General features: G+C 38.8%; 1 protein-coding gene across 3 annotated transcripts in view; it reads right to left on the bottom strand.

Annotated features, from left to right (window-relative positions):
- Positions 1-25,052, bottom strand: part of DIAPH3 (diaphanous related formin 3) — a 4,946,160-nt gene that overhangs the window by 2,356,778 nt on the left and 2,564,330 nt on the right. The window lies entirely within an intron of this gene.

Raw genomic sequence — 25,052 nt, 5'->3', positions numbered from 1 at the left:
CCCACACCAACATATTCCCTTACTGGATGACATGAGCAAAATAACCGCAACAAATAAGAGTAATAAACTTATCTGAGAACACTGCTTGGTAACCAGCACAGCAGAAGGGCTTTCAGACATTTTCAACAATGGAGTTCGGACTGGCGACAAATAATTTCTGAGCCTGTACGTCACCTGTATGCTCTACATCGTGTATTGGGAGCATGTGTGTGACACACAATACCTGTAAGTACTAAAGGCTTTGGTATAGTGGCTGGATGTTGGGCTAGCCTTGGCAGGAGATCCCTTAAGTAAAGAATACTACAACAGAGATATGGAAGGACGTATATACAACACATGTGTGACAGCCAGTGTTATCCGCTGCTCTGAATAAGGAAACAACTTTTTGTACACTGACTTGAGCTTGTTATTAGTATTTAATTGTCTTATAAATATCTCCCTGCATGGGTGCATTTGGCTCCTTCCTATGTATTTAGAAGAACAGTAGTCAACAAGAATGGAACAGGAAACCAAACAAGAGAAAGACACAAAATAAATGAGAGAGGAGATTAAAGCAGAAGAGTACAGGGAGATAGAAAGCAATACAATACTAGATACACCTACTATCTTAACTGTTAGTTGTTAAGCCCAGTCTACCTCTAACCTTGCATGAATATTTCCATGTGTACTCCTTTTCTTGATGTCCACATTTCTCTGATTTATGCAAATTTCCATAAAATTTCCTCAATATCTCTAAAACCTCTACAGGATCTCAGGTTATTTTTGTTGTTAAAGGTTCCCCTAAGTTTTGCAACAACCCTTTCAATGTTCTAGTGGCAAAGTCAATGTGCTAAACGTTTGTATGTTCTAGAACTATCAAAAATAGTTGCTCAAATACAGTCTTTTCTAAACTCATGCACATTATCCAGATACTCCCATATTTCCCTTTAGTACTCTGCATTTGCTCCTCCTTTTCTTCTGTGAGATTCTCCTCTCTACAAAACTTTAACCGTTGTCAGCCCTTCTAATTAATTTCTACTACGCCTTAACCATATCTTGTTCTCTTATATTTCAGCCCTATTTTTAAACTCCATTTTCTTTTTATCCCAGTCACTAGCTATAACTTCTGAAGATGTTTCTATATTCTTTAATAATTCCTCTCTTTTAACAGGTAGATCTAATGTGCCAGTGTCTTATGTTTACTTCATCAACCTGCATTTTCATCTTAGGTTTTATTGGTGGATGATCAGAAATAATTACAAGAGTGCCAAAACTTTCAATTAAATGCACATCTTCCTGTTTAATGAAATTTCTATTTAATCTAGCCCAGGTATTGTACCTTGGGGAATAACGTAAATTCTGTCCTAGCTCCTACTACTGAATTCACATCTTCCATACCAAATATTTTCATAAATTTCTTCAGAAATCTACCATTTTGTTATACTGTCCCTTCTAGGTCCCTCTGAATCATGAAGACACTTTTCATACAAACAGAGAAATCTTGAACAGGGCACCGATGCTATTTGTGGCAAGACACAGAAAAGGCATTTGACAAAGTAGGTTGAGTTTTTTTAATTGAAACACTGCAGGCATTTCGCCTTCCAGAGAAGCAGATAAGACTAATTTTAAAGCTGTGTAAGAGAGCTACTGTCAGAATTAAATATGATGGGTTAATTCCTGGGTGAGTAGAACTGTCAACGTAGACTAGACAAGAAGGCCCACTCTCCCCACTGCTGTTTGCCTTATATCTGGAGACCTTAGTATAAGAGGTGAAACAAATTTAAAGGGCTACAAACAGAACAACATGAGTGAAAATACAGCATATTTTGCAGATAATGTAATTATGTAAATAACACATCTTACATAGGTTTACCTCTGATTACTTAGGATTCTAAATAATTATCAAAATCTTGCAGGATACAAAATAAACATCTCTAAAACAAAAGTCTTAACAGTAAACTATGTGCCCAAATATGACATGTTACAAAGTTATCCTTCATTTTGGGGACATCAGAGAATGGGGTATTTAAGGATTTGGTTAATTAAAAATTCAAAACGTATTTAAGGATTTGGTTAATAAAAAATTCAAAACAAACAGGGAAGGAAATTCGGGATAAAATAAAGCATGCAATAAGCAAAATAAGGCACTTGAGGTTAATGTTTATCAAAACACAGCCAGTTCTAGGCTGTAAAAAATGTTTCTGGTCCCTTTAATATTGTATGCAGGACAAGTGTTGGGAGGGTGGCCTAATGGTTAAGGTGTTTGCCTTGCAAACACAAGGTGCAAGGTTAGAGTCTCACAAGGTATAATTGGCTAGGCTTAGAATAGCTCGCAAGGGCAGTTAGCTTAGTACCAATCTATGAACCTATGAACCTAAGTGTGTTTTCATACCCCAGATGAGGACATAATGAAAATATCAATAAGTAGTTAAAGAATTCATATGGGAAGTTAATGAATGCTACACAGAGTAAGATATTATTCATACCTCCCATTAGAAGAGAGAGGGTTGGCGTTACTAGATATGAAGGAATACTAGCAGGCTACATAGCTATGGCTTATATACACACTCCAATATGATATGTAGAAAAATGGCAACTGTTGTTAGTAAGGGTCAAAAATATGCAGAGAGATAAATCAGTAAGGTTGTGGAGGTTAATGGAAAGGGAGATAGGACAAGGACACTGTTAGAAAAATATGTAATAGTAATATGCATGCTTAGTGCATTTAGTGCATTTGAGATTTAAAAGAGTTAATACATTTATTCTGTTCACACTGCATGAATCTGCACAGCCATTAGAAACTTAAGAAGCATTCTATTTTCTGCTAATGTCAGTAAATAACAAGAAGTAATTCATTTCTGCTAATGTCATGAAAATTAACAAAGGGATATCGATTTCTGCTTGTGCCACGAGAGAACATGCAGCTGCTAGAAGCCATTGATAAAGAAAACAATAGATGCTTGAAAGTTTAAACCGTAGTCAGCATTACTTATACTGAAGCTAGAAAAGTACCTTGAATCTAGGTAAAATGTAACACATGTATTAGAACAGTACAATAGAAGAACTGAAATGCTGAAATGGACTGACATAAACCCAAGGCCAGGTTGTTTTTCTCAAAATGTTTTGCAGAATGACAGATATTTTAACTTGGTCAGCAATAAGTCTAACAATAGAACATACAGAAAGCTGCGTCTAACTACGTCAGCAATAGAATGTAACATTTTCTATGTGACAGGAAGAGAACTGTATAAGTATAACCTACTAGTCATTAATCATTTAGACAAACTCTGTGCATACATGCATTGTCTCCTTACTGCAAGTAATAAAGGGTGCCTTGCTTGAACCTAACGTGAATTGGTCTTTGAAGTTTTTTTCCTTTGACAGATTGGTCCTTCGGACCGGAACCCTCTCTTCACCTCGGATCAGATGGGCCAGGTGGTTGAAACCGCACGGGGAAGAAACCAAATTGGTTCTTCTTATTTGAAAAGCCCTCCGACTGAATTGTCGTTCAAAAGAGGCCAGCCACTTTCTGATCTGCGACTGAAGGACGGGTCTCCGCGAATTGATCAATCACGTGGGCTCAGGTAAGGTGAATCTACTTTTTTCTGTTTTCTGTTTTAGATCAGGGACTAGATGTGTATTGTTTTTGTTAGACTGCATTTTTCTTACAAGTCAGGGACAGAAAAGATTACTGTCTTGTCATAGATCAGGAGAAACAGAATTAAGTAGGCAGTCATTCTGAAGAGACTATAAAAAATCCGTGGTACCACGTTAAAAAATAAGAGAAATTACGTAACGATAAAAGGGTAGAACAAAATGGGTAATAATTGCACAAAAAGACCCCAAAATCTGCCTTTAACAGAAGACGCAAAATACATGCAGTCGCAGCGCGCCGACAATATTAAATATTATTCAAAATGGGTTAATAAGTATGAATTAGACAGAAAATTAGAAAAATTCTCGCTTATCAAACTTGTCAAACAGCTCAAAACCAATTCTAAAGGTCGGGTAAAAAGGCAACGTAAATTAGGAATTCCTCAGGCACACAGGTGGATTGAGGAAGTAAACCGTAGGGAACAAAAGAACAAAAATTCAAAAGCAATGTTTTTAGATAAGGAGGACAATAACTTAGTAACAGCATCAGCACCTCTGCCTCCCTTACCGGAATATGAAGCAAGTGAACAGGTTAGTCCACCCCCACGATATCCTGTAGTCACTGAAGATAGAGGCATTATGAAAATAAAACCGTATATTAGAGATCCCATCGAGACCAGGTCTCGAACAAAGGCAAGTAACTCAAATGAAGACATACAGTTATGGCAAATGGTTAAGAATTCACGATCTATTATTGAAAGAGAAGAAATATGTCCACTTATAGAAGTATCCAACCCTCAGGCAGGTCAGGACAATCAGGACCCAACTATTTTAGTGTACAGACCTTGGACTCAGGAAGACATCCGGAAAGCCACTGAGGGAATTCCCCATCCAAAGGTTAATTTCAGAAAATTCTCAGAAGATTTACAAGTAATGAGGCTGAATTAATAACTTAAATGGAGAAGAGGTAGAAAAAGTAGTTAGACAAATTGTAGGGCCAGATTGGTATATGATTAGTGGGAACTGGAATCCCCGTGACACTGCACAAAGGCCCCTCCCACATAGCAGCGCAGAATTAGACACCAGAGTAAAAGGTCTTACAGACCGCATCTCTGAAAAATAGAAACCTAGGGCAGACTGGACTTGCATTAATCAATGCATCCAACAAGAAGGTGAAACTATTGACCAGTATTACGCCAGACTATTAGAGTGTTTTAATAACCACTGTGGAATGCAGGTTCCTGAAGATCAAACACAAGATTCCCCATATGAACAGCAGTTAAAGAATGCATTTTTAAAGGGCAGTATTGCACCTATAAGCAGTTTTATTACAAAACACATGGTAGATCATCGCACAAGCAGGTCAGTCATTACTTGAATATGCTAGGCATGCTGAAAGGCATTTTAATAGCAAAAAGGAAAAGAAAGCTCAAATATTTTCTGTAGAAGATGGAGCAGAAGTTTATGTAGTACAGTTCGGGAAAAAGGGCAAGAAAAATGCACAGGGAAACAAACAATCTGATCAAAGAACAGAGGACTTTGAAGGGCGAAAGAAAAGGGGTGAATGTTTTAAATGCGGTAAAAAGGGACACTTGGCAAAGGATTGCAGGAAAAATAAGAAGGCAACAATGGAAGACAAGGAGGGTGAGGACTGACTATATGGTAGTCAGGAATCACTAGAAGGGGCTAGCGAAGAAGGGACAAATGAGAATGTGATAGAGGGAGTAGAGGAAGTGCAGGAAGTAAGTGACAATGAAGAAGATGAAATATTAGACCTAGCTTTATTGAGCCTGGAGCTCTGATTATCAGACACAAAACCAGAAGTTACACTCTTGGTAGAAGGGAGGGAAGTCAAATTCTTGTGTGACTCAGGGGCATCACGAACCCTGATACATCCCTCCAAACTACCAGAAAACACAGAGACACCTGATTATATACTGGTTAAAGCAGCTAATGGACAGCTGTATCGGGAGCCACTCTCCCGTGACATTGCAATAACTGATCCAGTTTCAGGATTGACACAAAAAAGCAAAATTGTTGTTTCTGCAAAATGCTCAGTAAACCTCTTGGGCAGAGACCTCATGCAGCTATTTGGTATAGCAGTAGTCCCAACCATGCAGGGTATGGAAGCACAGCGACAAATTGATACCTTTGCAGTACAATCAGAGGGTGAAATGTTTTATTGGTACAGCCAGGACTTGGTTACGACTGGTCCAGGGACTGTGACCGAAGAATTAATGAATGTAGCCGTCAGCAAGTTCCCCTCCCTTGACAATGATAACCAACAACTGTTGCACTGTACCCTGTATTACTGTAATGCACCAGAACCTGATAAGGAATATGAGCAAGAATTGTTCAAGAATAAAGCAAATAGATTGATATTGCGTAACCTGTACTGGGACACGGAAAGGAACAGTGTTGCCAGCTGTTCATTGCCCCAGGAGTTCTTTACACTTTATAAATCTAATTGATTACCACATGTTAGCTTAACCAAAAACAGAAATATAGAATGGGCAGACCTAGGAGAAAAAGTCACAAGATGGGAGAAACAGACAGAACTAGAACTATCAGAACAGGGAATACAAATACAGAAGTTGAACTGGATGACTCAGACCAACCCAGCTGTGCACTTACAGTCTGGTGAGGACAGCTGATTGACAATCCTGTTAAAGGAGAAAGAAAATGCCTTACAAAATATAGCAGAGACTCTCTGGTCAACAGGAAAGTCAGATGTAGGACTTATTCGTACAGCAGGACCAGTTACTATCACGCCAAAGTCAGCATTCAGACCACAAAAAAGACAGTATCCCTTAAGAAAAGATGCAGAGGCAGGGATAAAGCCTATTATAGCACCCTTACTTAAAGGAGGGATACTAATAGAATCTCCCGATTCACCATGTAACACACCCTTATTTCCAGTTAAAAAAGTAAATGGAGAATATGGTCCAAGATTTATAAGCTGTAAATGATGCAGTAATACCAAGGGCACCTACGGTGCCAGACCCACACACCCTGTTGAATTATTTAAAACCTCAACAGAAGTATTTTTCTGTGGTAGGCATCAGCAATGCGTTCTTTTCATACCGATACACCCTGACAGCCAGTACTGGCTTGAATTCACATTTCAGGGGAAAAGGTATACATACACGCGACTACCACAGGGGTATTGTGAAAGTCCAGTGATATTCTCACAAGAAATGGCAAGCAACTTGGCGGGATTCACCCCACAAAGAGGCAGCCAGATTTTACTTTATGTTGACGACATCTTGCTGGCAGCCCCCGCCCAGCAGGATTGTAGAGAAGACACCATAGCACTTCTACAATTCTTAGCCGCTCAAGGACATAAGGTAAATAAAAGTAAACTGCAGCTTTGGAAAAAACAAGTTAAATACCTGGGATATGTAATATCCAAGGAAGGCAGAACACTAGATGAGGACAGAAAGGTAGCAATTTTGCAGGCACCAAAACCCACTACCAAGAAGGAAATGATGTCCTTCCTGGGTACAACTAATTTTTGCCGGAGCTGGATTCCTAACTATGCTTTGGAATCTGCACCTCTGACTGACCTTATATATAAGGAGTCTATGGCAGCGCAGGATTTATTACAATGGACACCAGAAACAGAATCTGCTTTCTGCAAACTGAAGCAGTTAATAGCATCCTCATTAGTTCTGGGATTACCAAACTACCATAAACGTTTTTTTCCAAACTGTAGATTGTAAGCAGGGTTACATGATGTCAGTATTAACACAGCAGCATGGGGATAAGCAATGCCTCATTGCTTACTATTCATCACAACTAGACCCAGTGGCACGATCCTTACCCCACTGTGTACAAGCAGTAGTTGCAGCTGCAATGGCAGTACAGGCTTCGGCCTCAGTAGTCTTATTCCACCCTTTCACTTTGAGAGTGCCTCATGCAGTCGCGATTATTTTACTACAAGAAAAAGTGGCATATCTTTCCCCTGCTAGGCATCTTTCCTGTATGACTATATTGTTGAGCCAACCTCACATGACAACTGAGCGATGCACAACTTTGAACCCTTCTACTCTGCTCCCAACCCCTGCAGACGGCACATCGCACCGCTGCCTGCAGGTAATTGAGCAAAAGACACTGCCTAGAAAAGACCTCACGGATGTCCCCTTGGATGATGCCGAGGTGACATACTATGTGGATGGTTCGTGCAAAAGGGATCCTGCAGGACATAACCTAGTAGGATATGTAGTAGTTTCTGACACTGAGATTATAGAAGCAAAACCTTTACCACACAACTTATCTGCACAGGCAGCAGAATTGATTGCCTTGACACAGGCATGTACTTTAGCAAAGGGTAAATTTGTAAACATTTTTACTGATAGCCAGTACGCTTTTTCTACTGTACATGTTTCTGCGCAACAGTGGAAAAAACGGGGAATGATAACATCTACTGGCAAAGCTATCAATCATGCGCAGTTCATTTTAGATCTTTTAGAATCTATTCAGTTACCTCAGAAAGTAGCCATTTGTAAATGCACAGCTCACACCAAGCAACAAGATAGGATTTCAAAAGGTAATGCGAGAGCTGATGCAACTGCTAAACAAGCAGCCACAGAAGTATTTCTTTTAAATGAGGAATTACAACCCTCAGAGATTTTAGATTTAGATATGTTAAAAACAATGCAGACACTCACTACACAAGCTGAAAAACAGCGATGGGTAAAACGAGGAGCAATTCGCGAAAAGGGGCTGTACATCTCTAGAGAAGGGAAACCAAAATTACCATCTAATTTGTTTAGATATGCAGCTTTGTTGAGCCATGGGCAGTGCCATGTCTCAACAGGGGGGATGGTACAGCTGGTGAACCAGGTGTTCACAACATACGGATTTACAAACTACTCTACAAAATTTTGTTTGACATGTTAGATTTGCAATAAACATCATGCACAAGGGGCGTTAAAGCCCAAGCAAGGGAGTTTCCCTACACCACCATATCCGTTTCACACTATCTGTATGGATTTCATAGAATTGACCAAATGTGAAAATAAGAAGTATTGTCTTGTCATTGTAGATATGTTTTCCAGATGGGTGGAAGCCTTTCCAACCAAAAATCCAGATGCAGCCACAGTGGCAAAAGTACTTGTCAAAGAAATCATCCCTAGATTTGGCATTCCAGAAAGGATCTACAGTGACAATGGTACACACTTTGTAAACCAAACCATACAGCAGTTAAGTAAGCATTTTGGTATTTCTTTAAAAAATCATTGTGCATACCATCCACAATCTGTAGGGCTAGTTGAAAGGCATAATGGTATATTAAAAAACAAATTGAGAAAGTTGATAGCCGAGACAGGAAAAAAGTGGATATACTGTTTACCCCTGGCACTGTTGAGCATGAGAACTGTCCCTACAGCAAAAGGATTGACTCCTTTTGAAAAATTATTTGGAAGGGCTTACTACACACCCCAGTGGAAACTTCTCATGTCATCAGACCAGGAAGCTGATTTTACACTAGCTGAATATATGAAGAAAGTCGTGAATTCTAAACATCTGTTGCAGTCAAATTCTGTTTCAGATAGAAAGCAAACAGAGACATCAGAAGTGGCAGTAGTGACACCCGGGGACTGGGTGTGGATAAAAGTTATCAAGAAGAAGAATTGGTTATCGCCAAGGTGGGAAGGTCCCTACCAGGTGCTTCTTTCGACACCCACTGCAGTCAAGATAGCAGAGCGAGCTTCGTGGATCCACCTGACGCACTGCAAACTTGTTAAGAACTTTGAACTGGACAAAAATCTTACCTCTCCATCGGGGTCCTCAGCACAAAGTCTGGCTACAAAGTGGGGTCAGATCAATAGGACTGATCCGTCTCAACCCCAGTGAAGAAACCATCGGTGCTGAAGGTCCTATTAGGGCAGAGAGTAAGAACACATGTCTGAAATAAAAATGACAGGATCCAGTAAGATCCAGATGTACCTATTCGGAAGAGTCGGAGAAAACAGGAATGCAGAACAACCGTTTCCTCGGAAGTATTGCATAACCATCCTGTTGACTGTACTAGTGACAATAATCTTTTTGTTGTGGCCATTCCTTTTTTCAGCCACACAAACTGGACTGAACAAGCGTGCAGAGTAGTACGCAGAGTGGCACCCAAACTTCAACACTTACCAGGCAATCAAATATGTGTATGCTGAGAACTTCAATGTTTCGAATTGCTGGATTTGCACAGCTTTGCCAACAGCATATACAGGGGATTATTGTTAAACTCAGTCCCCCTAGGAGCCAACAAGACCTGGGAAAACTTAGTCTATGATACATCAGATGTCACATCACAAGATAAAGTAGCATTACACTTGTCTGTTCGACAGAAGGGGACTGTGTGTTTTTACAAAAATGATACAGTTCAGGTGGGTTGGAGCAATTGCAATGTGACTTCCCTATAGATGCTACAATAAAGCTGACAACACAGGTTCCTATTGCAACACAAGCTATGATTCATTTTTTGAACTGATGCATAGGACAACTGATGAAGTAAAACATAATGCTGACCTCTATAAACAACTGATTATAGTTGACAAAAAATGTTTCATCCAGAGCCAGGACATAGTAAAGTTACTACCAAAGTAGAAGATTGCTATTTTGTATGTGGTAGGAAAGCATACAAGTGGTTACCTGAGAATTGGTCTGGCAGTTGTTATTTGGGGTACCTGGTTCCAGCCATATGACACACAGCAGTTTTGCCTCAAGGGAAAATCCGGAATGTTCGACAAGAAATCAAGAAGCCTGTCAATCCAGTGGGGCAAAGCGGGCTGGAAAAACCATCATGCTGTGGGCCTAGGGAAAAATGGACTGTCACATATGGACTTGGGTGATACCATCATCTCGTGGGCAGGTGTACTGCTAGCATATGGAGCAACGAAATCAATCTGGGAACTGAGAAAACTGTCTAAACTTCTCGAAATAATGAGCAATGCAACCTTTTCCGCTCTAGAATTGGTGACTGATGAACTGACTGCCATAAGAACTGTAGTGCTTCAAAACCGCATGGCTCTTGACTTCACCCTAGCGGCGAGAGGAGGTACTTGTGCTTTAATCCAGGAGGAGTGCTGTTCATATATTCCTGACCACAAACACGAGATAGACAATCATCTTGAGGTAATTCAGCAGGTGTCAGCCATGACCAAACCAGGACCAAATCCACTGACGGACTTTTTCCAGAGATTGTTTGGGGGGTGGGGCAGTATCCTGATGAACATCCTGATTGCCATCTGTGTAGGAATGATTCTACTGATAGTATGTGTGTGCTGCTGCATCCCCTACATGAAAAGACTGATTAAAGACTTTATAGACATGTCAGTTTCAGAAACCTTATACCAAGGTGCTGAACTTGAAGAATTGTTAAAAATCTGAAAATGCTTTCATAAGTTTAAACTGAATGACTCTCTTAACTGCAAATCCTGAGTAGGAAGAGGTTAGGGGAAGAAAAACTGTTTATGCTTATCTTGAAAGTAGAATAAAAGAATTAAAAGGGGGGAAATGTTAGAAAAATATGTAATAGTAATATGCATGCTTAGTGCATTTGAGATTTAAAAGGGTTAATACATTTATTCTGTTTACACTGCATGAATCTGCACAGCCATTAGAAACTTAACAAGAAGCATTCTATTTTCTGCTAATGTCAGCAAATAACAAGAAGTAATTCATTTCTGCTAATGTCATGAAAATTAACAAAGGGATATTGATTTCTGCTTGTGCCATGAGAGAACATGCAGCTGCTAGAAGCCATTGATAAAGAAAACAACAGATGCTTGAAAGTTTAAACCGTAGTCAGCATTACTTGTACTGAAGCTAGAAATGTACGTTGAATCTAGGTAAAAAATTTTTTTTGTTATTAACTTTACTCACTGTAACCTCTATACCTTGTTATGTCTTGTATGTTATATAATATAAATCTCTGTAACATATAATTTTTGAAGGAGCTTTTCTCCCCAGGACTCCACTGAAAAAGGGTTCACTTGGCCCAGTGGACTATCCTGGTTAACCAACAGCAAATAAAATAAATAAATAAATGTAACACATGTATTAGAACAGTACAATAGAAGAACTGAAATGCTGAAATGGACTGACATAAACCCAAAGCCAGGTTGTTTTTCTCAAAATGTTTTGCAGAATGACAGATATTTTAACTTGGTCAGCAATAAGTCTAATAATTGAACATACAGAAAGCTGTGTCTAACTACGTCAGCAATAGAATGTAACATTTTCTGTGGGACAGGAAGAGAACTGTACAAGTATAACCTACTAGTCATGAATCATTTAGGCAAACCCTGTGCATACATGCTTTGTCTCCTTGCTGCAAGTAATAAAGGGTGCCTTGCTTGAACCTAACGTGCATTGGTCTTTGCAGTTTTTTCCTTTTACAGTAATAGAACAAAAGAGTAATAAAAGAAATTAATATGGAACAAAGGATAATTTATTGTTAAGGTCATAGTGGAGAACTGTAAAAAGGGGAAAGAATCTAAGGATGGCATGGATACACTACAAAAAAGCATTTGACAGTATCCCATATACATAAGAGTTCTTAAAAATGTACAAGATAGACCCTACACTAATAAACTGCATCACAGCAAACATGAAACAGTGGCAAACCACTGTGCAGTTAAGCCATGATAAAGGACAAATTATTATTCTAGGGATAAATATTCAAAGGGGGATTTTCCAGGGCGACTGTCACCAATGCTCTTTTGCCTTGCCTGTAACCCATTAAGCTGTATGCTTAACAAATTAGGTCATGGCTATAATTTGGCTCCCATAAAACAATAAGCGTAAAGACATCTTCTCTTTGTAGATGATTTAAAACTGTACAGCTCATCAGATGAGGAACTGAAAGCACAACTGCAAGTAGTCAAAACTTTTTCAGATGATGTAAGAATGTCACTTGGTCTTGATAAATGTGCAAAAGCAACCTTTACAGCAGGAAAGCTGCAACACCAAGAAAACATCAGTTTGGGACAAGAATGTGATATAAAAGAACTTGACCAAGAGGAAGTGTATAAATATTTGGGAACTGGTGAAGGATCAGCAACAAAACAAACAAATGCAAATAAAACTCAGTAAGGGATATTTTAGAAGACTTAAAATAATCCTGAAAACAGCATTGACATCTAGAAACAAAGTTCAAGCTATAAACCAATTTGCTCTTCCTGTTATAACTTAGTTTTGGAGTGACTGACTGGCCCGGAAAGGTGGTAGAGAGATTAAACAAGAAGGATGCTTCATGCTGATCAAATGATTTATAAAAATCAGTGCATACCAAGATTATATATTCCCCATTCCGAAGGAGGTATGGGCCTCCTTGAAACGGATTACATGTAAAGATCTGCAATCGTGGGACCGCATACATATCTACTGACCTTACAAGACCAAAACATAGTGAAAGTTTTGAAACATGAGGAGAATAAATCTAAGATGAATTTCCTGCTTAGTCTAGCAGAAGAATATTGGCATCAAGTGAGAATGGAAATCAAACCAGAAGTAGATAAAAATCAGGCAGCAACTGAATGTGCCAAAAAACAAAAGAAAGCATATAAGGTGAAGGATCAGATGAGAAGGCAAGAAATTTGGAAAATACATAAACATAGATGCAAGTATAGAAAACTCCTGGAACATCCTCATGTTAATCAAGACCAAACTCAGGAATGGTTAAAGAGAGGCAAATTCATACCAAAAGATGAAAGGTTAATACTGGTGGCCAAGATAGTGGACTACATAGATGTTGGTTTACAAAGTCCATTGAACATGTGGGAGAAAGAGACAAATGTAAGTTTTGTAAAACAGAATTGGAAACAGTTACACATCTTGTTGCTGGTTGTGACATACTAATGGCAGAAGGACTGTATACTGAAAGGTATAATAATGTAGCAAGATTGTTACATTGGGGATTGTGCAAACATTACAATACTGAAGTAGCTGAAAAACACTGGAAACATGAGCCACAAAGTGTCATAGAAAATGATGAAGTTTATATCACAGGATCGACCATTACCAACAGTTCAAAAATAGAAGCAAGAAAAACAGACATAGTACTTCATGAAAAGAAGACAAAAGTAACACTGATTATTGAAATTGCTACACACAGTGACTAGGGTCTTATGTAGAGTGAGACACGTCATAAAGTACCAGAATTTGCAGGCAGAAACTATGGCAATGTGGGAGAAAGATACCCACACAGTTCCAGTAGTAGTAGGAGCAATAGGTCTTATAAAAAAAGAATTTATAATCGTACTTGGATATGTTACTGATACAAGTAACTCGGTACGAATTGCAGGAAGTCTCATTACTGGGCACATTGTGGGTACTGTGAAGAGCATTTCTGGCTAACGAAAATAGAAACAATACTAAATTCATGAACTTTAATTACACCTTGACTTAGGAATGGGATCCATTCCTCATGGTATTAGAAATCCAAAAGATTTGGAGAAATTAAAGAGAGAGAAGCAAAAAGGAAGGAAATATGCATGGGACCAAGGATTGCAAAAAAGCAAGGAAATTCAGACTAGGAGAGTCACACTAGGAGAGCTAGAATTAAGCTGTTACTCAATATGCAACCATCTTGGAAGTCTATCATCTTTACTTGATGGAAGTGCTTGCATACATATTTTACACACTGGCTAGACTTCAGAAAATGTTCCTCCAAGCCAATGAGTTGTGTTGGAAATGCGAAAGGGGAGAGTGGTGGACAAGGAAATATATGCTCTGGTGATGTTAAACTTTAAAATAATATAAAAAAGTAATAAGGAACTGATTGGAAACAGTGGTGGGAGGCAACTTGCTGATGAAACTAAGCTGCTGAATTCGACAGAAGGTGAAAAAAACATGTCAAAGCCCTCATCTCAGTTATGTTAGTTGCAAAGAATATTACCACTAGATGATGAAAAAAGTAGCACCAAACAGCTGAAAGATACACAGGATCAAAAAAAAGAGTGAGCTGATAGTGGAAAGCCATAACAAAAACTAACAGTAGACACTTTCTCAGCAATATCATGAAATGTACTAGGCAATTAAGGAAAGAGAAATATCTAAAAAGACCACCGACTGCTGAAGGACAATAAAGCAACAGAAGATGAATAAAAAACTCAGACTGAACTGTGTGTACAGTTTGTTTCTATATGGTCTGCAGGATATTACAAAATAATAGAGGTAAAGAAAAACTATAAAAAAAGATGGACAGGATTGAACGGGGTGCACAAAAAAGACAAAATAATGTACTAGAAAACTATAAGTATGAAAAATGGATTATAACCACCTGATGTAGACCACAGACTGCATTAGACAGAGATGGAGGGGACTTATTGATGGGAAAGGAATAATGGATAGCATTCATGCCAAATCACTGATGTATAATGATAATGCGTGTCAACTGCACAGAATGTATTAAATTATAAACGGTTTTACAGGGAAAAAAATTTAAGAAGTCGGCAACTACAGCATTTCAAAATAAAATTGCCAAGGATTTTCACAGGCAAGAAACGAGTGGGAGAATAATCTTTTCTAGGCATCTGCAACTCAAATGTCCTTTCAATAGATGAACTAAGGTTTGCTCCAGAAGCTCTTTTCAAGCTCACTTCAAAGGGGAAAGTTGAAAGGAAGTCCCTACATTCAAGTAGCAGAGTGAACAGTTTGTCCTACTTGGAAATGTATAGCACTGGTGTCTGAACAGGAGCAGAAATTTATTTCAACAGACATCAAACTTGATCAGTAACAAAATAGTAGATCATGGGGGAAACATCTTTTCCCTAAGGTGTTGTGACTTTAGGATGCACAAGGTGTGAAACACCTGCATTGGAAGGGGGGTGTGCAAAGAGATTTCCCCCCTTAAATAACAGTCAGTCAGCTTTGTGGAAACTGCATTGTTTTCTTCAAGGAAGCTACATTTATTCAGCTGCCCTTCACACTTAAATCCACGTCAATCTCCAAAACATTCACAAATCTCCCTACCACCCCAATCAATGAATCTTACCTAAGCAAATCCTAGGTAGTCAACCCTTCCACAAAGACTGCAGGGTAATGATAGTTCTCACAGAGGACATGACAGGAGAGGGAGTCAGGTGACAGGTTGATGCCATGCCACTTTCTTAGAACATTACACAGACCCAATAATACAGAATTTCTAAACAGAGTTTCAAAACAAGGAGATATTCTAAAGCAACCCCCCCCCCCCCCCAGTGCTTTAGAATGACTTGGATGAAATCGCAAAAAAGAACTAATCATTCAAAGCTGTGTCCACAATGAGTTGTCTTACTACTTTTTTGCAGTATGAACGAATCCAGCAAACCAATCCACATAGGTGCCATGCCAGCAAAAACACTAACAGGCCACATCTCATGACATCAGAGATTAAACTGATCTTATAAAAACTGAAGGTACCACCCAAGAAAAGTTTCTCAACCCCTTCTGCCTCTCCTGACAATCTAGAAGCATGGTCATTTTGTCAAATACTACAACAACTAATACAGCATGGAGAATGGTTATGTAGGACAGTCTGATCATAAGGAAAACAAATATAAATGTCATAAGGAGAGCTACAAAGCTAAAGGAGGTGGAGTTTCAATATTTATCAAAGACATACACACCTCTAGGCTGGTCAAACGGTATGATGCACAGGAGACACTCTAAGTGCACTTAACTGTTGACAAAACACCTATTCAAATCATAGCTAGCTACAGACCCCCAACCATGACTCAAGATCCCCACTCCACCTATCTGGACTTACTTGAATCTATCAAGACTCAACAGTCTACCCTGATCCTGGGTGACTTTAACTAACCAACCATAGAGTGGAAGACCTATTCTAACCCAAACATGAATGCACAGAGATTCCTCAACTTCATCAATGCCAATGCATTGGATCAGCTGGTCGACACCCCTACGAGGGGTGAAAATATCCTGGACCTGGTCCTAACCAATATGAGTAGCCACTGTAGCACTCCTACAGTGTCATCCTCCTTGGTAAGATCTTACCATTAAGCGATCACCATCTCTGCTGCCCCCCATCAGGGTCAAACGAAGAAACTTTTCCAAAACTGACTACAATCTCCTCAGAGCAGGTATAAGCAGCTTCACAGCCACCACCCCTTCAGTTGGAACTAGCCCTAATGTCCAAGTCTACACCAAAAAATGTTATGAGCACCTGCATAGATATACGGATTCAGCAATACCAGACAGGACCAAATCATCTTCCTCAAAGAAGAGTAAACCTGTCTGGTGGACAGCAGCAACCAAACGCTGTAAAAGAAGGAAAAAATTGCTGTCCAAGGCGAAGAAGGAGCAGGTGTCAAGTTGGAAGCAATCTCTCCTTTGTCTGAACAAGCAAATAAGGTCACTGGTGAAATCCTCTAAGGCTAACTTCGAGTCCAAATTGGCCACATCCACCAAGGACAACCACAAGGCCTTCTTCACATATGTCTCCAATCTCAAGGGCAACAGCCAAATCTGCTCTGAACTGGTGGTCAATATCACCACATACACAAATGCCATAGATATAGCCAACCTGCTGGCAGACAGGTTCAGTGAAAACTTCACCCCCTCGTCCCCCCATCAGTAAATCCAGGACATCCCCAGCACCTGCCCCCCCGTCCTCATCACCAGGGAGCAGCTCGTTAATGCCCTCTCAAAGGCAAAAAATACAGTCTCCATAGGACCCAATAACATCCCTGGCTGTATCCTACATGAACTCAAGCATGAGCTCTCAGCTCCATGACACCCTATTCAACAAAAGCCAGAGCACCAACTTCATCCCAGCTGAATGGAGGACAGCCACTGTCATCCCTCTACACAAATTCAAGCAATTATAAGCCCATCAGCCTAACTAGCCCGATTTGCAAAGTCATGGAACATATTATCACGGACCTTATAAACAAGGACACTGGCAATCTCCAAATGCTTGAAATCATCGCACAGTTTGGTTTTGTCAAAGGGAGATCATGCCCGTTAAACTTGGTTGACTTCTTTAAAACAGTCACCAAACCCATGGACGAGGGGAAGATGGTGCATACCACCTACCTTGACCTAGGCAAAGCCTTTGACACTATTCCCCATTCAGGAATAACAGATAAACTCTCCCAGCTAGGTATCAACCTGTATGTTACCAGATAGGTAAGTTAACTGGCTCACTGAAAGAACCCACTCAGTGAAAGTAGGGGAAGCCACCTCTAGTAGTAGATCCGTAATGAGTGGTGTACCCCAAGGATCGGTCTTGGGGCCTCTACTGTTTGGGATATACTTTTCTGAGGTGCAAGCCAAAACCAGTGGTCTGTGGTCGACCAAGTTTGCAGATGACTGCAAGCTGGGTGCTGTATTAAATTTCCCTAGTGATGTGAACATCCTCCAAGAGGGCCTTACCCGAACTAATCACTGGTGCGAGAAGCATGGCCTCAAACTGAATGCCAAGAAATGCATCATTATCTCCTTTGGGGAAAATGTCATCCCCACAGCAATGTACTAAGCATGCAATCAGTCGTGAGGGACTTGGGCACCCAGGCTGATAGCAACTTGACTTTTGATCACCATGTTGCCTCCATTGTACGGAAAACTTTCTACATGGCCCACCTCATAAATAAGGGTATTTCATCCAGGAACAAGGAGGTCATAACATCCCTATACTCCTCCCTTATCAGACCCATTATCAAGTACAATGCCCCCTTTGGAATGTACCTTGCTAAGCACATGCAGCAGTTGGAGAGACCACAGAGGTTCCTGACCAGGAAAATCCAGGGTTTCAAACACCTATCCTATACAGATAGGCAAAAAGCCCTGTCGCTCTAGTCAGTCTCATACAGACTGCTCAGAGGTGACCTGTGTCTGGTATACAAGGCCATTTCAGACCCAGCCTTGATGGAGTTGCTGCATATCTGTAAGACAAACTCCACTCGTGCAACCCACAAACAAGGCTTTAACCTGGTCTGTGATATTAATAGAACTTGTTGGTGGGATAGATTTGTGTATCACAGACTCCCCTGTCTGTGGAATAGAATCCCTCTCCATGTCAAGCAGAGTACCTCTCTAGCCCTCTAACAGGAACATGGACGACTGGATGGGAAAACAGAAAACATAACCCTGGGATAACACCTGTGTCATTGCTGGAAAGGGGAAACAGGTGCTGACTTTGAGGGAACATAGGTGAAATTCTTGGCTAGACTTATGAGGGCCTCCGGGCCAATAACCTAGTATCATCCTATGAACTTTGTCATTGTGAAAGCTTCTTTGCTTACAGCAAAGGATATCAGATGTTGATCCTCTGCTTTGTTTTGTGACAAAAGAACAGAGATGATGGACTTCCAAGATGGCTGCACATTTAGTAACAGCTTAACTCTAGCTATCCTTGTGTTAGAACAAAAATGCAGCAGAGAAGGCCAGTAGACATCTTTGTTTCTGGGTAAATTTAAATAACTGGCTAATATGTGCACTGCCTGGATGCCACAAAAAAGAAATAGAGAGGACTTGAAGGAAAATCAGTCACAAAAGGTTAGGAAAAAACACTGACTGGGAAAAAGTACTGCAGCTATTCAGCACAAAGCAGTGCAAGCACCAGACATGACTTCCAGTAACCTAGAGGAAAGCATAATACAAATGTTCACAGACTTGGTTAAAACAAATGAAACATTGGAGTATACCAACTCAAACAACAAAAGGCTGAAAAAAAATGAAAGGAACTTTAAACAAATATTCACATGAGGTGATAAAACTGCAAAAAACAGAGGTCAACATGAAAAAAAGGCTTGCTGAATATGAAACCTCTCAAGAAGAGATATTTCAAAAAATAACAGAATTAGAGGACAGCACACACAAGGAAAACCTAAGACTTTCAGCTGTATCAGATAAGCTGGAAATAACCGACTATATTCATTTTATGAAAGCACAAACAGGCAAATGGGCTGGTATTCCACAGCAGTTGTTAACTGAAAGGGCACATTGTGCATATGCTCCAAACTTGGCTATGAGAAAGCACTACAAGACCTTTAATAGTAAAGATGCAATCCTACCAGCAAGAAGGAGATGATTCTGACAAAACTATGGCATAATGACGTACTAAAAGTGGCAGACATCACTGTGTTTGTGGAGAATGATTTCTCTGTACATACCAGGCAGATTAGGAGTAAATTTATTCCACTATTCAGAGAATGTCAAGAAGAAGGAGTGAGATTCAAATTGCTATACCCAGCTATCTTCAAAATATTCATCCTTGGAGGAACAAAATCATTTTTTGATGAAGTACATGCTGGGGAGGAAATACAAAAGTTTCTCCAACAATAAGTGAGCTGTGAAACAGGAGGGAATTCTGCTTTTTGTTCTAATGGTAATAAAGATCAGAGAGAGACTGTGCTAGTGAAAGATTTGCCAATATTTCAATCATAAATACTTGAGATAAGGAAAGGAGCATGAGTGCTGACTAGAAGAATCGAGAGTACACTGGAAATGAAGCAAAGACAGGATTTGTGAGATGGAGGTGAACAGGAATAATACCAGTAACTTGGAAATTGACATATGGGGATTACAAAGCAATAATTATATTTGTGAAATATGTAAGAACAAGAAAATTTGGAAATACTGGACTTTTTGGACTTGAGGGGACTCTAAGATATATGCCTACTTCATGTTATTAATGTTCGGGAAAATACTTAAGGGAGGGGCAGTGGAGGGAGAAAGTTAAGTAAAACATTTTTTCTTAATAGTACTGTTTTTATAGTGTATGATTTTCTTTGCATGAGATAAAAGTAAAGTTTTCTCAGTTGTTTATAATTGTAAAAAGGATACTATTGTAAATGGGTGTGCCTTTTTTTATTTTTCTCCCTCCTCCTCTGTTTCTCCTTGCTCAGTTTAAGAAATGAAGGCACTGCAAAGTACAACAAAATTGGTTAAAAGAGAATAGCAAAAGAAAAATGAATGTGCTTTTTCATATTCTTTTGTATGGGGGAATGACTAGATTAAGGCTCTTAGCTTGATCTAGTAACAGGTTTTAAGAGAAAGCAAGTAAATTAAAAAGAATATTGAAGATTAGGATTTTTTCTTGCAAATAAATGTATGCTTGGAAGCAATTCTGTATCTGGTCCTCATGTCTTCGTAAAGACAATATGATCAAGAGAAACTGGCTAGAAAAAGAAGAGAAATTGGCTAGGACATAATGTTTTCTGAAAGCATTTGGGTGTTTTCCCAGCTGGGAGAGCTATAAAGATAAGACAAAACCAGCTGGTACTTAGCAGAAGCACAGGCTGCACCCATGCATCTCAGCATGGATAATTAGATAAATATAAGTCTGTGAGTGTGGCTGTCAGTTTAGGACATTTGTTCTTATTAGGAGGGTAGAACTTCAATATTTGAAGGTGTACACATTTATGCACATTAGTATTAAATTAACAGGTCTTAGGGGGTATTGAGGGAGTGTTTTTTTTTGAGGGTTTTCAATAAAACGCAAAGATTTGTAAGATGTTACACAAGCTCAAATGAATACGAGAAGAAATAACAGTATAAAAGTTCAACCTGCCAAACAGTTTATATATGTAACACAAAACATGGAACTGGACGTTTAACAAAAAAGATGTTATACATAAAAGGTGGGAATAATAACTTTTAATACAGTGATGCTTTCTGTAATGTCTTTAAATGTCAATAGTCTCTCAGATAAATATAAAAAAGAAAGAGTAGTGAGCTACATTAAAAATGTAGATTGCAAATACCTACATTACAGGACACACACACACACACACACACACACACACACACACACACACACACACACACACACACACACACACACACACACACGGAATGAACTGAACATGTGAATTTGATAAAGAAAGGTTTTCAGGATGGTTATTCAGTGCAATACCTGGGACAAATGAAAAGAGGAATACTTATATTAATTGCAAGAGGATTTCCAATAGTAATAGAAAATGTATTTATATTCCACCTAAAACTGCTATAATGGAGCTAAAGAAAATTCTCGGAGAAATAATCAGTGTTCAGCAAGGAATATTACTGATAGGTGGGGAGTGGGATTTGATTTGCAGCAGTGAAGATGTGTCTGGGGGGGGGGGTTATAACAAAGGAGGGTAGACCTTTGAAGAAATTTAAGAAAATATTTAGTATGGAAGATGTGAATCCAGTACTAGGCATTCAGACTGAATTTACATATTATTCCCCAAGACATAAAAATTGGGCAAAGCTACACAGAAGTTACATTTTACAGCAACATGTGCATTTAATTGAAGGTCTTGATATGCACCCAATAAATATTTTAGATCATGTGTAAAATGTAACTAAAAACATATGGCAATGAAATAAAAATGAGGCACTAGCGCTTTCCTACCTATCTCTTGAAAAGAGAGGAATTTAATGAATGTGTAGTGGAAATTATTCAAGAGGCTATTAGATAAATTTCTTATGAAAATATTGCTCGAGAGTAGGATAAAATTAAAGTTAAGTTTAAAAATTGGGTAGAAATAAAAGAAAGAAATATATGGTTAAGAAGGAACACAAATTGTTTAGCGGGACTGACAAATGTTAAAGTATTGCAGAATAGGGGGAATCTCACAGAAGAAGAAGAGGAGCAACTGCAGAACGCTAATCAGAAAATAAGGGATTGGATTGCCCCAATCATATGCATGAGTTTAGAAAGACTGCTGTTAAGTAACTGTTTTGATAATAACTCTAGAGCACAATAACTTTTAGCACAACTCAGGCAACAGAAAATACAAAGGGCTGTTGCCAAGCTTAGGGAGTTTATAATAATGAAAGCAGAGAGAGATCCTATACAGGTGGTAGAAATATTTTGGAAATTCTATGAAAGTCTGTATAAAGCAAAGAAATGCAGTAATCAAGAAAAGTTACAAATGGAAATGTTTACTGAAGAATTAAATATGCCAAGGTTAGAGGTAGATGAGCCTCAATTACTAACAGGACAGGAGGAGATGACATAAAAAATGGTCACCTATAACCAATCTACAGGAAAGTCTCCAGGAACAGATGGTATTCCTGTGGGAAGTTTGGATGCTAGGAGGGAAAAAATTAATAAAGATCTGGAAGGGTTTGTTTAACAGTATTTTAAAAGAAGAAGTACGAACATCCTGGAAGAAAGTGGTGGTAACTGTAATCCGTAAACCAGGTAACGATCCATCAGATCCAGCTTCATACAGGCCTATTATTATACTAAACAATGACTATAAAGTGTTTGTCTATATTAGCTAAAAGGATGGCAAAAGTGATGCCAAAATTGATAGATATGGAATAATGTGATTTTATGGAATGGAAGCAAACATTTGACAACATTAACAGAATGCTAATGATCCAGAGGGAAGCAGAATGTAAGAAAATACCACTCTTGTTGCTGGGTCTTGATGCAGAGAAAGCATTTCACAGAATAAGCTGTGACTTTATGAGCAGGGCAATGGAAGTATTTGCCCTCCCTGATAAAAATATAAGGTTGATAAGGAGGATATACGAGGGATTACAGGCAAAAAGTAAAGTTGGTGGGGTCCTCTCTGATAATTTCTGCATGAGCAAAGGAACCAGGTAGGCATGTCCTCTTTCCACTTTGTTATTTGCACTACATTTAGAACCACTGGCAAAGAAAATAAGAAACTCAGAAATTCAAGGATATAACTGGTATGGTAGCCAAGAAAAACTGGCTCTATTTGCAAATATTGTATACCTGACCAAACCAGAAAATGACATTACAGTGTTGTGGAATATTTTGAGACAGTTTCAAATCTTTTCGGGATACAAGATTAATGAAGCTAAAACAATGGCAACAGAGGTAAATTATGTACCCACATACAAACTGGTTTAGTAATAAAAATGAAGTATTTAGGAATATGGATTAAAAATTATTCTGGTGTGGCAGGTAAGAATATGTGGGAAGAGACTAAACAAAAGATAATACAAAAACTGAGAAATTGGAAGCTCTGTTATATGGCTATGGATAGTAAAATACAGACAGTTAAAATGTTTTAGTCCCATTACTCTTACAAACAGGTCAGGCATATTTTTATCAACCAAAGGAGAATTTGTGGGCAGCAATTAATAAAGAGCTGAAAGATTTTATCTGGGAGGGGAAGACAGCAAGAGTCAAGTAGGATACGCTGATTCTTCGAGTAGAACAAGGCAGACTGGGATTACCTTACTTGAAAGGTTATTTCACAGCTACACAGTTAAGGCTCCTATAGATAGCACAAGTAGAAACCTATAATTCAAAGTTGAAAGGGATGATGACAAAACTTGGGGGAAAGCTCAAGAAGCAAGGAGAGACTAAGAGTTTGGATGCAGATCATTAAGGAGAATAATAATCAACATACAGATTATACTCATAAAGTAGCAGAAAGTATTCTATGAACTAAGCCAACATGGGAATGGAGGAAGGAAATTCTGTCAATAGGGATGATTGCATTTAGGGATACTGACAATAGGCAAGAGGAGGCAGGAATTTATTGGAGAAAACTGGCAAAGAAACCAAGGTATTGGGAGCAAATAACTAGAGAGGGAAAGGTAATGGAAAGGGAAGATGCCAAGAATTTATTTAGACTACAGGTTAGAGATTGCCTTCCCGATCCTGATTGATATAAGAGTATAAGGAAGAAGAAAGAAATGTGTGGGGGGGTCCTAAATGAATGACCAGCACTGGTAGAGATTTTAATAGAATCTACAACAGAACCTGCCATTAAAACAGAATAATTAGTAAAATATATAAAATATTGTATGATAACTGTAAGCATCAATCAGAGGAGGTTAGAAAGGACTGGGAAGAGAGACTGGATAACCAATTCACAAGGAAACAATGGGGGATATATGCTTGTCTTCCAAATATGCAACAAAATCTAGAAAGATTTAGGATTTCTGCTAGGAAATGTTTACACAGATATTTTTATACCCCAAGTAGACTCCAGAGAATTTTTCCTCAGGTAGATAGCAAATGTCGGCGGTATGATGGGGAAGAAAGAGGTAATTGGGAACATATTTTCTGGGAGTGTAATAAGTTGGCAGACTTGAAAGATTCCCTGCAGACTACTCTGTCGAAGATACTGCATGAGCAAATTGGTGCAACTAGGGAAATAATTTTTCTGAGCTATGATACAGAATTGAAATTGCCTAGACATAGTAAGGCCTTGACAAATCAAATTATGTTTGCTGTCAATAAAGCAATTACTAGGAAATGAAAATCAAAGTTTAAAAACTAACTTCACTAGATGTAGTGAATATAGTAACAGACACAAAACAACAGGAAATGGGATCTTTCAAAATGGGGTAGGAGCAAATTACACAGGAAAAAATGGGAATTGTAGAAAAAATACATACAGGGGAGGAATGAGGTTAAACAGAAGGCAGAACTTGAATGAGCTATGTAATGTTTGACAATGACTGAGTAGATTATAAGTGATGTATAATCTTTGCAACTAGAATTATGTCAATATGGTTTGTAAAATTTTGCAGCTAGGATTATGTCAATATGGTTTGTT

This window comes from Protopterus annectens, chromosome 5.part1 (genome assembly GCF_019279795.1).
Source record: "Protopterus annectens isolate FY-2018-M chromosome 5.part1, PAN1.0, whole genome shotgun sequence".
NCBI classification, from domain to species: domain Eukaryota; kingdom Metazoa; phylum Chordata; order Ceratodontiformes; family Protopteridae; genus Protopterus; species Protopterus annectens.
Note: the sequence above shows the minus strand (reverse complement) of the source record. Positions and strands in the feature narration are given on the sequence as shown.